The sequence below is a fragment of the Leptonychotes weddellii genome, chromosome 12, assembly GCF_054177405.1.
Source record: "Leptonychotes weddellii isolate Sample4059 chromosome 12, ASM5417740v2, whole genome shotgun sequence".
NCBI classification, from domain to species: Eukaryota; Metazoa; Chordata; class Mammalia; order Carnivora; family Phocidae; genus Leptonychotes; species Leptonychotes weddellii.
In genome coordinates, this window is record NC_138380.1 from 23,937,784 (window position 1) to 23,953,471 (window position 15,688).

Genomic DNA, 15,688 nt, shown 5'->3' on the forward strand with positions numbered 1-15,688 from the left:
ATCTCTGTCGAAGTAGGAACTTTGATAATTCCAGTGAAGTTGTCCCAAGTGTAAAGTGGTTTGGAAGTTTTCTCCATAGCCTTGCTCATTGCTTTCTCATAAGAATTCCTGCAGTGTATTTTTTTTTTCATTGTTACCCTTTTATGCTCTACTTTTCTCTAATCGAGATTCTGTCCCATGTCTTCCCCTCCTCAAAGTTTCCTTAAAAAGAGAAACACACACCTAGATTAAGTCTGCTAACATTTTGATTGGCCAGATATCTCTACAGATAGCGTTTGAGTTCATGAACAAAATCAATTCTGTAGTTTCAGCAAAAGTCTTTTCAAAATATCTATACCTGTATCTACAACTGGATAGCATAATCAATTTAGCATTTCTTGGATGATTCACAATTCCGAAGGCTTCAAATCTATGACTTCAAAAATCAACTCATATTTAACTTGATGAACCTTTATTAAAATTCTTTGTGCCTGGTGCTAGGCGAGGTAGTTAGAACACATAATTTAACTTTTCTTAACCTTAAGATTCCTGCCATCAAGTAGTTTATTTGCTGAAAGGGGCATATTTATAAGCAAATAAAATTTAATATGATAATTGCAGTGTGCATGAAACATGCAGAGGTTGGTGAGAAGCTGAAGGTGAACAGACTTTAAGGGCCCAGCAGTTGGGAGGAGGTAAGAACGAAGGCTTCACAGAGGAGAAAGATCAAATGCTTATTGTTCCATATCAGATGTAAGTGATTTTAGATCTAAGTGATTTATGTTGAATGAATGATGAATTTGTGTTTATTCTAAGGAAATGCTGATACTTGTTTTTACAAATACATTCTTAATAACTTTTCCCTCATTATTTGCTTTTTTTCCTCATAAAAGTGGAATTAGAATAAAGGTCCACTTCTTTAATAATTATGGTAAGATTGATTTTAGCGTGTTATAAAAAGTATGCAAGTGATACTGAGTGCAGAGCATTCGTTAAGTAATGGCTGTTTCATTGTATCTCAACTCACTTATTCAACCAATAGTGAGTACTACTACATGTTAAACACTGTTGTGGGTGCATGTGCTATAGAAACTGGACCAAATAAATTTAAAAGTACAATATACAGTATGTTTGATAGTGAAAAGTAATATGGAGAAAAGGAGTAAGAGTATAAGCTGAGGTTATAAAGAAGACTTTACTGTAAAGGTAACATTGGAGTAAACAAACAAGTTACATAGCTATTTGGGGGAAGGGCAGAGGGTACAAAAGCTCTGAGGCAGGAACACGTTTGATAGGTTTCAGGAATGTAAAGTGGCCAATGTGACTGGAACAATTGGAGGGAGGAGAAGAGAAGTATCAGATGAGATCAGACAGCTAAAAGGATGCCAGATGATGTAGGGCCTGCGAAGCTATTGCAATGACTGCTGTTTATGCTGGGTAAGGCTCCATTCCATGATTTTGGAGAGAGTGACATGACTTTTTAAATAACATTTACTTACTTAATTTTAAAATTAATACAAAATTTTTATTAAAATATACAGTAAATTCACCACCTTTCGCGTATAGTCCTGAGCACATCGTTATGTAACCACCACTAAAAAGTACTGAACAGTTCTATCACTCTAGGAAGTTCCTCCATGTGTCTTTGTTGCCAACTCCTTATTTCACCCCCAGGCCACCTATTAATCTGTTTTCTGTCCTTACACTTTACCTTTTGCAGACTGTCCTATAAATGGAATTATACCATACATAGCCTTTGACTCTGGCTTTTTTAACTTAGCATAATATATGGGATATTCACCCATGTTGTTGTGTGTATCTGTAGTTTGTTTCTTTTTATTGCTAAGTAATATTCCATTGTATGGATGTATCACAGTGTATCCCTCTCTTTCCCGATTGAGGGACATCTGCATTGTTCCCAGTTTTTAGTGATTATGAATAAAGTCACTATTAACATTGATGTATACGTTTTTATGTGAACGTAAGTTTCTGTGTCTCTGGTAAACAGCTAGAAATTTTGGGTCACTTGGTAAGTCCATTTTTTAACTATGAGAAACAACCAACTGTTTGCCAAAGTTGCTATACCATTTTGCCCTCTCACCAACAATGTATGAGAGCTCCACTTTCTCCATATTGTCAACAGTACTTGCTAGCTTTTAATTTTTAAAAATTTTAGCCACTCTAATAGGTGCATAGTCGTATCCATGGGTTTTGCACTTCTCTAATCAATTTTATTTTTTAAAAAGATGAACCAACAGAAAAATCAAAAGACAACAACAGTGAACACACAAGTTCACTATTCACCTGGAATCACAAATTATTAACAGTTTCTGTCCTTGCTTTATTTTTTCTCTATTTTTTCCTTATTGTTTGAAAATAAGTTACAGATATTAGTGCTGCTTCACCCGTAAACACTTCGTGTATCTCCTAAGACCAAGAACATTCTCCTGCTGAACTCAGCATCATTATCACAGCCAAGAAATTAAACACTGAAACAGTCATATTTCCTAATATTCAGTACATTTTCAAATTTCCCAATTATCCCCAGTAATGTCCTTTATAGGAGTTTCCCTTATAGAATTTCCTTCCTAATCCCTCCCCTCTTTCTTGGTTCTTTTAAATTTGGAGCATTGCTATCATCTTAGATGGGGTTCCTGAAAGCAAAATCAGAGGAGGATTTAAGTGCCAGTGACTTATTTGTTCCTTCTTTCCTATTTTTGAGAAATACTGGTCTATAGTTTGTATGTTTTTCCTTATGATGTCCTTGTCTGGTTTTATTATCTGAGTAATACTGGCTTCAGAAAGTGATCTGGGAAATGTTCCATTCTTAATTTTATGAAAGAACTTTTGAGGAGTTGCTATTATTTCTCCTTAAATATTCAATGGAACTCATGAGCAAGGTCATCTTGGTTGAAGCTTTTAATTGTGGGAAGAATTTAAATTACTAATTCATTTTCATGATGTGTATGGCAATGATTATATTCAAATCCTTTACCTCTCTGAGTCTTATAGACTTTATTCATACAGGGATTTCTGTTTCAGACTCTGAATATTTCATACTCAAAAAGTTCCCTGATTCTGTGAAAAGTCTTGGGTCCATTATTTACCACACGAGACACCATCTCTTTTCCAAGTTAATTCTGAGCCATGGGATCAAAATCTGATTAAGTCTATGGTGGGCTAAGCACCCAGGTGCTTCTATTAGGGAGCTCACTTGGACAAAAATTGCCTTAGATGTTCTAAATAACTGTGATGACTCCTCCTTTGTTCATTTTAGCCTTGTACAATTCCTTAGAATTTCTAAGAACTTGTGACTGAATTATAAGTATATGAATATTCTCTCATGTTTGATAGTTCTAGGGACCCATAATATTGAGTAGATGAATTAATACATATCTGGAACAGTGTCTTTCATAGAGTAAGCACTCACTGAATATTAGCCACTATTATTATATCAATATTGTCAATACATATCAATATTATTATGTGCTACAGTTCCTAGCAGTACTATGAACTTCAAAAAAAACCACACACTTCATTTTTCCTCACCTCCATAGTTACTTAGCAATACTCACACTGTGTCAACCAGAATGTTCCATTTCAGGACTGCCGAGATTAAGAGCTGGCCTGACACTACAGAAGATGCCGTTACCATCAGATATTCAAAACACAGACTTACACTCCTGCAGACTAGTCCATATTCCTAAAGCTCGTATCAGTGAGCAAGCAGTTATATAAGCCTTATGTCTTTGGCATGCCACATGTCCTGTGTTCACAGGAGAGGCCCTACCCTCCCTCTATCCCGCACTCAAATACTATGTGTTAATTAGCAGCAGGTGTAGCAACTTCTCCCCTATAATCATACCTGGTCCTGAACTGGAAAATGTTTGTCAGGGAGCTTGGTTCCTCTAAAAAACATTTAAGATAGTCAGATAAGATATTCAGGAAATTTTCTTCTCCAAACTTTGCCCCTCATTTTAAAATAGTTGGGCTTTTCTAGTCTTCAAGGACTCTCCAAGGTAACAGTTTAAAGCCTCTTCCTGATCATTTGAATTCATCTCCAATTTTAAAGTATTCTTTAATTACGTTCTGTTGGTTCGGCTTTCTATGTTCTCTTTCTAGGAAGAGTGTTCCCAGCATATCTGATTATGGCTAAACTTTTTCATAAAGAGGGAGAAAAAAACATGTTAAAGTTTCTACAATTTCACAATCATGTTTTATGAGTATTCCCTTCCTCCTTTTTTCCCCCACAATTTAGATATTTTGGTTTATTTCTATGTCTGCTTTTATATCAGCCCTTAAAATTCAAGTTATTTTTCTGTATATTCTTGATAAAATATGCAACTATTATTCAAAAGATATAAAAAAGTATTTGAATGGCTTCTTTCTGAGAGTAGAAAAATACATGCTATATTTTCTTTGGCCTGGTCTTTTAGTGAATGGGCAATTGAAGAGTATTTACTGAATACCTGTTGTGCTTTGCTACTTATGTTGTCAGTTTTTTAATTTGAAATTACCCAACATAGGGCTTATGTAATAGACTGGAATTACATTACTTTAGAGCTCAAAATGATCTCAAACTTCTGATATTACCCAGCTCTTTCTTTATGTATACAGAATGGATTCTCTGAAAAGTTAACTGACACAGCAAGTCATGTAATTTGACCCTGGTTAAGTATCGATTTAGTATTGGAATTCTAAGATTAGGAGATCTCCTTCCAGGAATTATAAAAAAAAATTCTTTTCTACTTAAAACAATCTATGAAATACTATTTCATTTGTGTTAATTTGGATAACACAAAGTAGGTGTTTAGTACTTACTCAATGAAAGAATAAATAAATCTTTAAACTGAAAGAATACGCAGAAAACACAGTTTAGCAAAAACAGATGGAAAACCAGGGCTGTGAGTTAAGAAGCAGCAGCAAAAGAAAAAGGAAGAAAGTAAGGTTTTTCGTAAGATGGTTCAAACTGTAAAATTAGCAGTCCAGCATTAATCAAGTGATATTAGATACAGAGTTATGGCCATGTACACAGTATATGTTCTAGACAAATTATAACATCTGGGTACTACAATTGAATCTTCAAAATTCTCCACCCTAAAGTTATTGAGTCCAAGTATCTAAAAAGTCACTTTAATATTCTTCCCATTTCATTCCTTCCCTCATTCACTCCCTGCATCCAGTTAAACACTGCACTGCCCAACATTGTGCTAAATCCTAGAGACCTAACAGTATATGAATTAGATACAGTTCGGACCCTTTTGGAGTTTACACTATGGCAGCACCTTCAGGCATTAAACATTATTTCCTCAATCAAATATTTACTGAAAGCGTGAGTAATGCTTAGAAAGAAAAGCTCGGAAAGAAAAGTGCTCTGAGAGTATATCATAGGGGAAACTGACCTAGTGGTAATGTCCAAGAACATTTCCTTGAGGAAGCGCTAGAAAAGGACTGGAGGGTGATGAGCCCATGCAGAGGGCAGTTTTGCTCTATTGGTTCCGCTTACCAGCCGCTTGGCTTTCCGGAGTTTCGGAGTTTCGGTTCCTCGGTCGACTGCACTCCGGAAGTAGATGATCTTCCTTCTGACGAATCAGCGGAAGCTCAATAGTAGCCTAACGCTGCGTCAGAGTGCTCACGTCATTCGCCTTACTTCCTCTCCTCACGTAGGCATTTTATCATCTCACATCATCCTCGAAGAAGGGTGAGTATAGCACAATGAGATATTTTGCAAGTATGCGCGAGAGCACATTCACCTAACTTTTATTATAGTAAATTGTTATAACTGTTCTGTTTCATTATTGCTGTTAATGTCTTACTGTGCCTAACTTATAAATTAAACTTTATTATAGGTGTGTATGCCTAGGGAAAAACAGTATATATAGGGTTCAGTATGTAGTGTATATATATATATATGCTGTGATTTCAAGCATCCACTGGGAGTCTTGGAACATATCTCCTGTGGATAAGGGGAGACCGCTGTACTTTATTAAGGTTCTTTGTGGAGACAAAACAGAGCAAGTTCAAGAGCTAAGAATGGCTGGTTGGCATGCAAAGGAAGGTTGGCAAGCTAAGGAAGGTTGGCATGCAAAAAGCCAAGGCAAGCGTGAAGTAGCATGAGGACAGAATTTGTATGAAACAAATTGCTGTTCATCTACAATGGGTTTCCTTTTTTTTTTTTTTTAAAGATTTTATTTATTCATCTGAGAGAGAGAGACACATCAAGAGAGGGAACACAAGCAGGGGTAGCGGAGAGGGAGAAGTAGGCTTCCCGCTGAGCAGGAAACCCGATGCGGGGCTCCATCGCAGGACCCTGGGATCATGACCTGAGCCGAAGGCAGACGCTTAACACCTGAGCCACCCAGGTGCCCCAGCAATGGGTTTCTGTTATATGTAGCTAGAGTAACTTCGCTTCGTCAATGTTAGACTGCCCTTGAATGGTTCATAGGAGACCACCTATCATGGTTATTAGAAAACTGACTTCCTATGTATTTGAATGTAACAGCCTCACAATTCTCAGTCTTGATTTTTCATTTCATTTTGCTGAGTTGTGTTTCCACACTTGTACCCCAAATATTGCAATCTGAAACAGGATAATAATTCATTGACTGAAGAGATTGTATTGGTATAAGTAGAAGACAATTATTATTTACTATCACAGTTATGAGATCTTTGGTTCCTAGAATTTTGGTGCTAAATCAGTTTTCCATTGCATTCTATACATTTGTAGAGGCTTAGAAGTCTTGTGGCTCAAATGTTCAGAACTTAAAGATTGATTAAAAAAAATAGTATACTTTAATCAATCTCAAAGTGAGCGTCCTCTTGAACTAATAATACTTTAATCAGTCACATAGCTATTAAATGACATTTCCATTTCCTGCTAGTCCAATTGTTGTCAATTCTACAAACTAAATTAAACATATTTTTCTTGAATTTTTAAGAAATATAAATAACTCATATGTAATACATTCTGTGAAATCCATAGAAACCTTCTGCACTGAATGCCTTGCTGTATGACAGACATGTGATTTTATATACCCTGAATTTAAGCATAACCATACACATTTAAAATTTTTCTATTTAATCATAATTTATTTTCCTGAATTTTAAGAAAAATGGTTTCTTGTAATATTTCTTGTATTTGTTTTGATAATGTATTTAGAAATCTAGGCCAACTAGGATTTCTTTTCCGTAATCAAATAAACTATTTTGAACTTGATAAAATTTGGAAGTTTGTCTCAGACGGAATTTGGAAGTTTAAGGGAATAGTGTCTCTGAGAGAGAGAGAGGGAGAAGGAGATGGAGAGAGAAAACATTTGAAATGTCTAGAAGGGCTTGTGATTTCAAAGTAGTTTATATAAATGACATAATCATATTTTTCTTCTATCTACTTCTTCCTCTAATGACTTTTATTCCTGAATATTTTATTGTTCTAATTCTGTTTACCAATTAAGTGGGCTCTGATTATTAGTGCTTCCAAGGCATGGTACAGTTACCTAAGTCATGAAGCATTTTGGTAATGGAGAAATTATGTTGGGATGTGCTTTACTCATTCTAAAAACACATTCCATGTTTCTGTATAAAAGCAAGTTTTAAACATGTAGATATTTAAAATATCTTACAGCTTGTTTCTGTCACATTGGCATTTCAAGTTTAAAGCCTAAAAATTTTAAGAACAGTTTCTAAAGATGAATATGTTCTTTTGTGAAATAGTGTGAGGACATGAGGGACACCACGAATCACATTTGAGTCTCTGAAAGTCATGAAGGTCACGTTTTCTTTTATTTTGAAAATATGCTTTTGTACCATATAGTTAGGCTAATGTGGGCAAGTTCTTTAAGTTGTAATCTTGCCTTTATTACTCCTGGAATGAAGACTTTTTTATTTGTTTGTTGTCTCTATATTTGATTAGCCTTAGTGACTTGGTGTTAGGGCAGCCTTCTATCCTGATTTACTCTGATTTGAATTCCAAATTGATTGAACAAACCCCACATTAATAGGTTGGCATTATTCTATGGACATAATACAGTGATTGTTGGAGAAGTGTGGCTTCAAAGTCCACCCAGGGTGTCAGATAGTAAATGGGCCTTTTGTTGCCTTTGGGGGTTGGATTATTTTTCTTTGTCTTGCTGATTTTGAGATTGTTGGACAGAAATCTAACTTTTTCTTTTCTTCGTTTTGGCAAGAGATTAAAAAATCTCAATAATGTTTCTTTAGAAGCCTTCCTTGACCTCCGTAGAACTTTGTTTCTGAATTAACTTTTATCTCCTAAAAAACTTGGGGCAGGACAAGCCAGGCATTTACATGATATTTGCAACAATTAGAAAGTTCACTGGTTGGGACTGATCTTTGGTCACCAAGTTTAAAAAGATTGGATGCTGTAATGCCAACTGATTGTGTGATTGTTTAAACCTCACTCATAAAGGATTTTAGCTGAAGAGTCTTTGTCTAGGGTAGGCTTGTGAGCCCCAGCTGCATCTGTCTCTGGAATGAATGCCTTTGTGTAAATGGTCAGCTCTGCTCTGATATTTGATCAGCCCCTGTTTGTATCTCAAACTATTTCTACATCAGCAAAGCGTGCATATAATGCTGGTCTTTGTAATCTGGTTGAGAAAATGCATGGGTGATCAGAGGTTCCCCCTATATGGTCACCTTTGGATGATTAAGTCTAGTGGAAAGAAGTGTTACTGAATAATTATAAGTGTTAAGTGAATGACTGATCCATGCCAAGCTGAATGAGGACTGGGACTTTGTTTTCGGTTCTGCAATGCCTTGTCACCAAGGTGAGCTATCTGACTTGGCTGCTTTGATTGATCAAATTAACTTTATAAGTTTACAAGATTTTCATTTCCTGCAGACCCAAACACTATGTCATCAGGCTTTAGCCACTGAAAAAGGAGAGAAAATATTTTTTATTGTTAGAGCCGTTGAAAGAGTAAAGAAACCCATGCAAAGCCAGCTATACCCACACCCACACCCATGCCCCCCCCCCCACACACACACTGCTGTATAAAATGATATGGGAGTAAAAAGTCAGACTGGTGATACTGTTTCCTGATCTAGCAGCAGGAAATGCACTCAGTGTCTTTCTGTTTTAAATCATAACCTCAGAAAGTCACAATCAATTCTTATATCCTAAGAAGCTAGGAGCAATGTTTCTCAACAGAAATACAGTTGGCACTTGAGACAAGACAGTTTTTTGTTGTTCTTTCTCAGGTGTGATTTTCCCAATGCTGCAGCAAGTTGACTATACCTGACCCTTCAGGACCTAGATACCACAATCTCTTAATAGTTTTGACAAGAGAAAGCTCCTCTCTTTTCATCCTCACCTCCCATATTTACATATGTCTCTGGGAAACTGTGGAGTGGTGTCTGACTGAGAACCATGGTTAGGTAGTATGATTAGTGAACTGTTATGAAAAATACAGAGGCATAGCCACTATCCATAGTTTACCATGTTTTATAAAAATTAGAATATGAAAAGTAACATTCAGCCCTAAAACAATAGAATATATGTAGACAATCCCTGCCTTTTAAAGTATTCCAAAAAGGTTTACATTTTTATAAATTAGTTATTTATAACTTTATAGACACTTTTCCATAGAAACCATTAGGCTGCATTTCCAAGGTTTATTTAATGAATTGTAGAGTTTTTTAATAGAAAGGCCAAAGGCTTTGCCATGAGGTAAGAAACTCTATAGAGTTGAATTTGCCTAAGTTCGAATTCTTTTTTTTTTTTTTTGGCCTTGAACTCTTTCAGTATTACTTAGGACAATTTGATTAGGATGACAAGCTCACTGGCCTAGATGTGATAAGAATATCAATTAATTTGTTTATTTGGGGCCATATAAACATATTCTCATATCCTCTATCTATGGTGCTATGTCTTAAGATCAAAGAACCTGAGGATTTGCATTAGTAACCACATAGTTACTTGGTGATTAAAGGGAAATGACAGGTCCAGAAGGCTAGCTCCTCTAGGCCATGAAGATGCCCGGGCAAATGCCTTTCATGACTGAAATGACCATGTCCCTCACAATTTTGATTCCCTCTTCTTTGGAAAGTGGTAGATAAGCTGAAAGAATTTACTTCTGTATACTTCTGTGTTAACTTCACTGATTAAATTGAATTCTGTTTCTAGCCAAATTTACTGTTCCCACATGTCTAGGAAATGATCTTTTGCTTCCTATTTGGGGCTGACATTAATTTTACCTTTAGAGGGAAATAGTCTTCCTCATATCTCAGAGTTCTTCCTGATGACTCAGGAAGAAATGGGTCATCTCATATACTGTAGATACTCATTATATAGATAAAATAGCATGGATGGCAGCAAATATTTATAGAGCATTTACTTTATGCCAGAAATGGAAATAAGCATAAAAAGTTAAGAGAATAGGTCTTTGTTAATACACATTTAAAGAATTCTTGAAATACCTCAGTGAACAAGAATTACATAATAAATTTATTTATTTATTTATTTTAAGATTTTATTTATTTATTTGAGAGAGAGAATGAGATAGAGAGAGCATGAGAGGGGGGAGGGTCAGAGGGAGAAGCAGACTCCCTGCTGAGCAGGGAGCCCGATGCGGGACTCGATCCCGGGACTCCAGGATCATGACCTGAGCCGAAGGCAGTCGCTTAACCAACTGAGCCACCCAGGCGCCCTACATAATAAATTTAAACAGGTTGCTGTAATATTTTTTCATGCGTTTATGATCTTATATTGTTCTAAGTAATAAAAACATTGTCCTCCCATAAACACTTGGTAATACTTGTGTCTCAGCCTCATTTTTCTTCCACTGAATCATTCTTTCCTCCATTAGGCATTGAGCAAGCAGTCTCCAAGCATGAAACATCATTCACCTCATTTCAGACAGACCCTGTGACAGATTACAGCCTCCTCAGACATTAAAAATACATTGATCAAGAGAAGTTGTAAGACATGGAAGAAAAATTAATCCATGCCCCTCTTAGAAAGAAAAGAAGAAACCACTTTTCTGAATGACCTTTGGCTGAACAGACCATCAAGTCTTGAAAGTACCTGCCAGTTTTGCATGCCTTCTGAGGTAAGTGTACTAAAGAACGTATTCTAGACTTCTCATCCACATTTATTCTTTATTGCGAGACAGTCACAAATCGTGTGGATTGCTTCTCCCAGCTCCAAAGGTAGGCTCATTGATTCTTACCCCATCTTTCTCTCCAGAATAATTTGTTTGGTTACTTAATTTTGCCTCAGTCAACCAGCTCATGGCATTTCCCTTGCCACTGTGACATGTTCAGCAGTGGGTCTAAATTTGTCCAATCCATGTGTCCTAATTCAGTGCATTAGTATTCTGTGTCTATTGTAGCAGATTACCATAAGTTTAACAACTTAAACAATATGAATTTATTCTGTTAGAGGTCTGAAGGCCTGAAATTTGATTCCTGTCTCACTGGGTTAAGACCAAGGTGGTGGTTATTTTATTATTTTCACCTGAAGAATCCTAACATTTTATATATATATATATATATATATATATTCCAAATGGTTCATTTTGGTATGTTATACATGATTTCTGAAACCTGTAGGGAATAAATTAGTTCAGCTATCTAGCAACAAACTAAGGATTGTCACAAAGGTAAACCTAAATAGTACAGTACTGATATAACAGAAGTATATCACCAAAAATTGACCTAGCATAAACTTTCCCAGGAAGGACACCCCAGAATTGAGTAAGGCAACCTGGACCCAATCAGATCTTACCTTTGGGCGATACACCTGCTGGATAAATAAATGGCATTCAGGTCACTTGAGCTTAAAGTATTGCCCAAGCTTGTTATCCATCCTACTCTTAAAAGTTTTGCTAACATCAGGACCCAGAAAAATTCTAAACCAATGAGGCTATTCTGTCTTATTGCAGAACAGGGCATGTTTATCATGTTATGCAACCTCAGAGATGGAAGGAGATTCTTTTCACTTCTAGCATGAGAAAACACAAAAAACCTCAGGGAGAAGACATCACTAACATTCAAAGGAGAAAGGAATGGATACCAAACAAAAGATACTGATATAGATGTATTCTAAGAATGGCCATTATATTTCATTTCATACAGCCATTTTTCATAAATTCAGTTTAATTAAAGCAATCAAATAAGTTGAGGATATGGATATAATATATGAAGAATATAGTGCCAGAGACTGAACCGTATTAGTATACTTCCTTCTGATATTTCAGGTAATTAAGGAACTAGGTTCTGTTATAATTTGCAAAGTGGGTGTCATAAAATTAGGCCAACATTGTTTAGAAAAAGAAAAATAAAGAATGATACTTTCAAGCTAAATTCTTCCTCCTCTTGTTTTATATTCCCTAGGGAAAAACTTTTAAACTGTAAAAAGTGATAATTAACAAGGCAGTGTAAGGAAATAATGAGAGGAAAACATAGTTAGGAGTAAAAGGGATTATTATTAACATCAGAGATTACTGGTCTTCAACTGTTTTTAATTACGCTAGAGAATCGAACTATAATCATATTTTGAAAAGAGAAGTAGTGCAGGTATTTTTTAAATCTTCATAATAAAAGTGTAAAATTACCTCCAACGTATTTCAGAAGACATATTTGTAAAATATTGCAAAACAAAACAAAAAGACCTCCTTAGTGTCCGTAGTTTTTGTTTCCCCGTGCAGATTGTTTCTTCTCTAACACCCGCCTCCCCCAGTGATTTTCCATGGACCATAATTTTAAGCTTAACTTGAAACTATTTTTACTACTTACAATATAGTACAATATTGTTTTTTTCTTTCCAAGCTAACTGAGGAAGATGAAAAAAAAGTTATCCAAAGTTCTACTGACAGGATTCTTTACCGTATAATTCAAACGAAGTTTTTAAGGATTCAAGTCACATAATGCTTAGAGATAAACTGGGCATTAACACTTAATATTTTAACATTCATGTTTTTCCCTCTTAGAATAAGTTAAGGATATGGTGGTTTAAAATGAATATTGTGAAAGTAATGATTGCAAAGGCAGACATTTAAGCCTTAAATTCGCTGTCTGGGAAGATACAATTTTTATATTCTGTTAGAAGACTATGTCTGCTTTCAATTACATGTCTGAGAAAATAAACCCATTTAAAACCCATTTGTCAGTTAAATTTGTCCCATGGGCGGTCTGTTTGTCATCCCTGTTCCAAAGGCCATCAGTCTATAACCTCATTGCCAGTAAGTAAGTTCACTTCACTCACAGTTGTATACTCCACGGGTGCTGCAGTTTCTACATTATTTTCCCACTCGTGCTGCCGTTCACTGCTGGTCATTTGAGCATGAATTTAGTTATAGATGGGAGGTGTGAGGGAGAAGGTGGCATTGGGAGGGGTTTTCTCAAGTAATGAAGGACTTTCCCTGTTGTCCTTATTCCTTAGACCTTAGACTATCAGGCTAAACTACCCTCAGAGATGCAGGCTGAACGGGTGCCTGCACATGGTTCTTCGAAGGAGGAAAACAGAATTCTCTCCCCACCCCCCAGATCTCCTCAAATGCTTATTCCACAAGATATTCAGTAAAAGAGATGTGGTTGTAAAGTCCAGGTTTTTCTTTTGTGACACTTGTTTCCTTTTTTTTGTTGTACTTCTCTGTGCAAAGCTCTTCTGGGGAACTTCTGCTTTCGGAATAAGATCTCTGCTAGATCTTTATTCAGGGGTTCACACCAAAGGCTCCCATTGTACTCTGGTTAGATTTTTGCAAGTTGCAATTTTTGGCTTCTGGGCAATTTTCCTCCAGCAGCCAGGCATTCTCCAATGACACTGCGATACCTAGAAGGCTAAAAAAAGTCAGATATTTTTCAGAAGAACTTTATCTCATGCTGTAATGCTCCACAACATCTACCTTAGTATTGGGCACAGAATTAATGCTTCTTGATTGATTTGTAACAGGAGTGATGTTACGTAAGGCAGAAACATAGGACTATGTCACTAGGATGCTTTGAAAATTTCTCAAGATATCTACCAGTAAATATCTTCTATCGGCATTAGGATACTTAAAACATCATTAGTGACTCTTTTGGACTTTCTCCTGAAGATAAAATGTAATTATTACTAATAGTGTTACTCTATTAGTTACCATTATTGTAAACTATAAAATAATTGTGAAATAATCTGTAAAATTAAAAATGGATACGAAAGTAACCTATTTTGTATTTTGGACCATGGCTGCTTAAAGCATGAGAAGGACCATGGGACTGTAGGAAGTGGGCAAAGCTCACAAGGACACAGTAAGAGGCTATCTGATGGAAAATTTTGTCAAGGAACATTTGTCTTCTATATAAACTATTTTTTTAAGATTTTATTTATTTGAGAGAGAAAGAAATAGAGAGCACAGAGGGAGAGTGAGAGGGAGAAGCAGACTCGCTCCTGAGTAGAGAGCTGAATGCGGGGCTTGCCCAGGACCCTGAGATCACGACCTGAGCTGAAGGCAGACGCTTAACCGACTGAGCCACCCCAGTGTCCCAACATTTGCCTTCTTCTAAAATTTGGCCAAGATTTTTGGTTCAGCCTAGTTTCCAATGGATCTTGACTCTCTAGAAAATTCACCAGTGTTCAGATTTTATCTCCAGTAATTTCCACAACTGTCTGCAACCTGTGAAATAATTGAGGATGAAAGACTAATAAAATATTTAACATTCTCTAGTTTGCAGAGTATAATTGAAACCATGGAGGTATATAGCCTCTCCCACTGATGTCACCTTCAGTAAACTCCAGATATAAAGGAAGAGAAGGGTGACGTGTCCTTCTGACTGTAAATGGTTTTCTTGAGGGTTTTTAACCTAATAGAGTATCTAAAAATCATTTTGAAAAATTTGAGTAGGAGATGCATTGCAACCACAAAACACTTGCTACATTCCAATGGGTGTCAAGTGCCTTTCGTGGTTTAATAATAATTATAAACATTATCAGCAAATCTGTCACATCTCATTATTAATTATGGATTGTTATTTGTTTCTTCAGTTCTAAAAGTACTCATTAGAGATTCCTTAATTACCCTAGAGACTTAGTGACCATTTTCTGCTGTCCTCCTTCAATCTTCTCCCCATAAGAACACTCAACTCTTCACCTTGGATTAATTCAAACTTAAGATATATGAAATGGATACTTGACTAAAATTCCCAGGTTTTATAATACTGTGCAAATATGCCCTCAGTTAAAGAATTCAATAACTTTATGAATGTGTATTTTTTTTTAAAGCAAACATCTGAGCATTTCAGTGTTGTACAACTGAGCATGGCTGGAGCTGAATGTATGTGTAAGAAACAGATCCCATTTCAATTAATAATGGAGTTCTGCTCTATACCTGGAGGTTTATTCATGCAGATGGAGGTCACAAGTGAAATCACTGCTGCAACATCTTACCAGAGCTTGCCAGTATCATTAAATTAACTTTACAAATGCATACTAACCTGGAATAAGAAAGGTATCAAACAGGTGTCTTAAGACTATGTCAGGAGAGCATGTTATTGCACAGAACATGTCCAACTTGATGACATGACTCCTGGCAAAGACTCTACCAATGATGAAATAAACTTTAGGGTCCCAGGACCACAGAGTATATACACAAATTAAATCAATTATTCTAGAATGCAATTTATGTTTCTTTAGTGACAAATATGAACTTATCAATTATATAAATCTGTTAAGTAAAATGAATTGCAATTATTATTAAATAATACCTGCTAATCAATC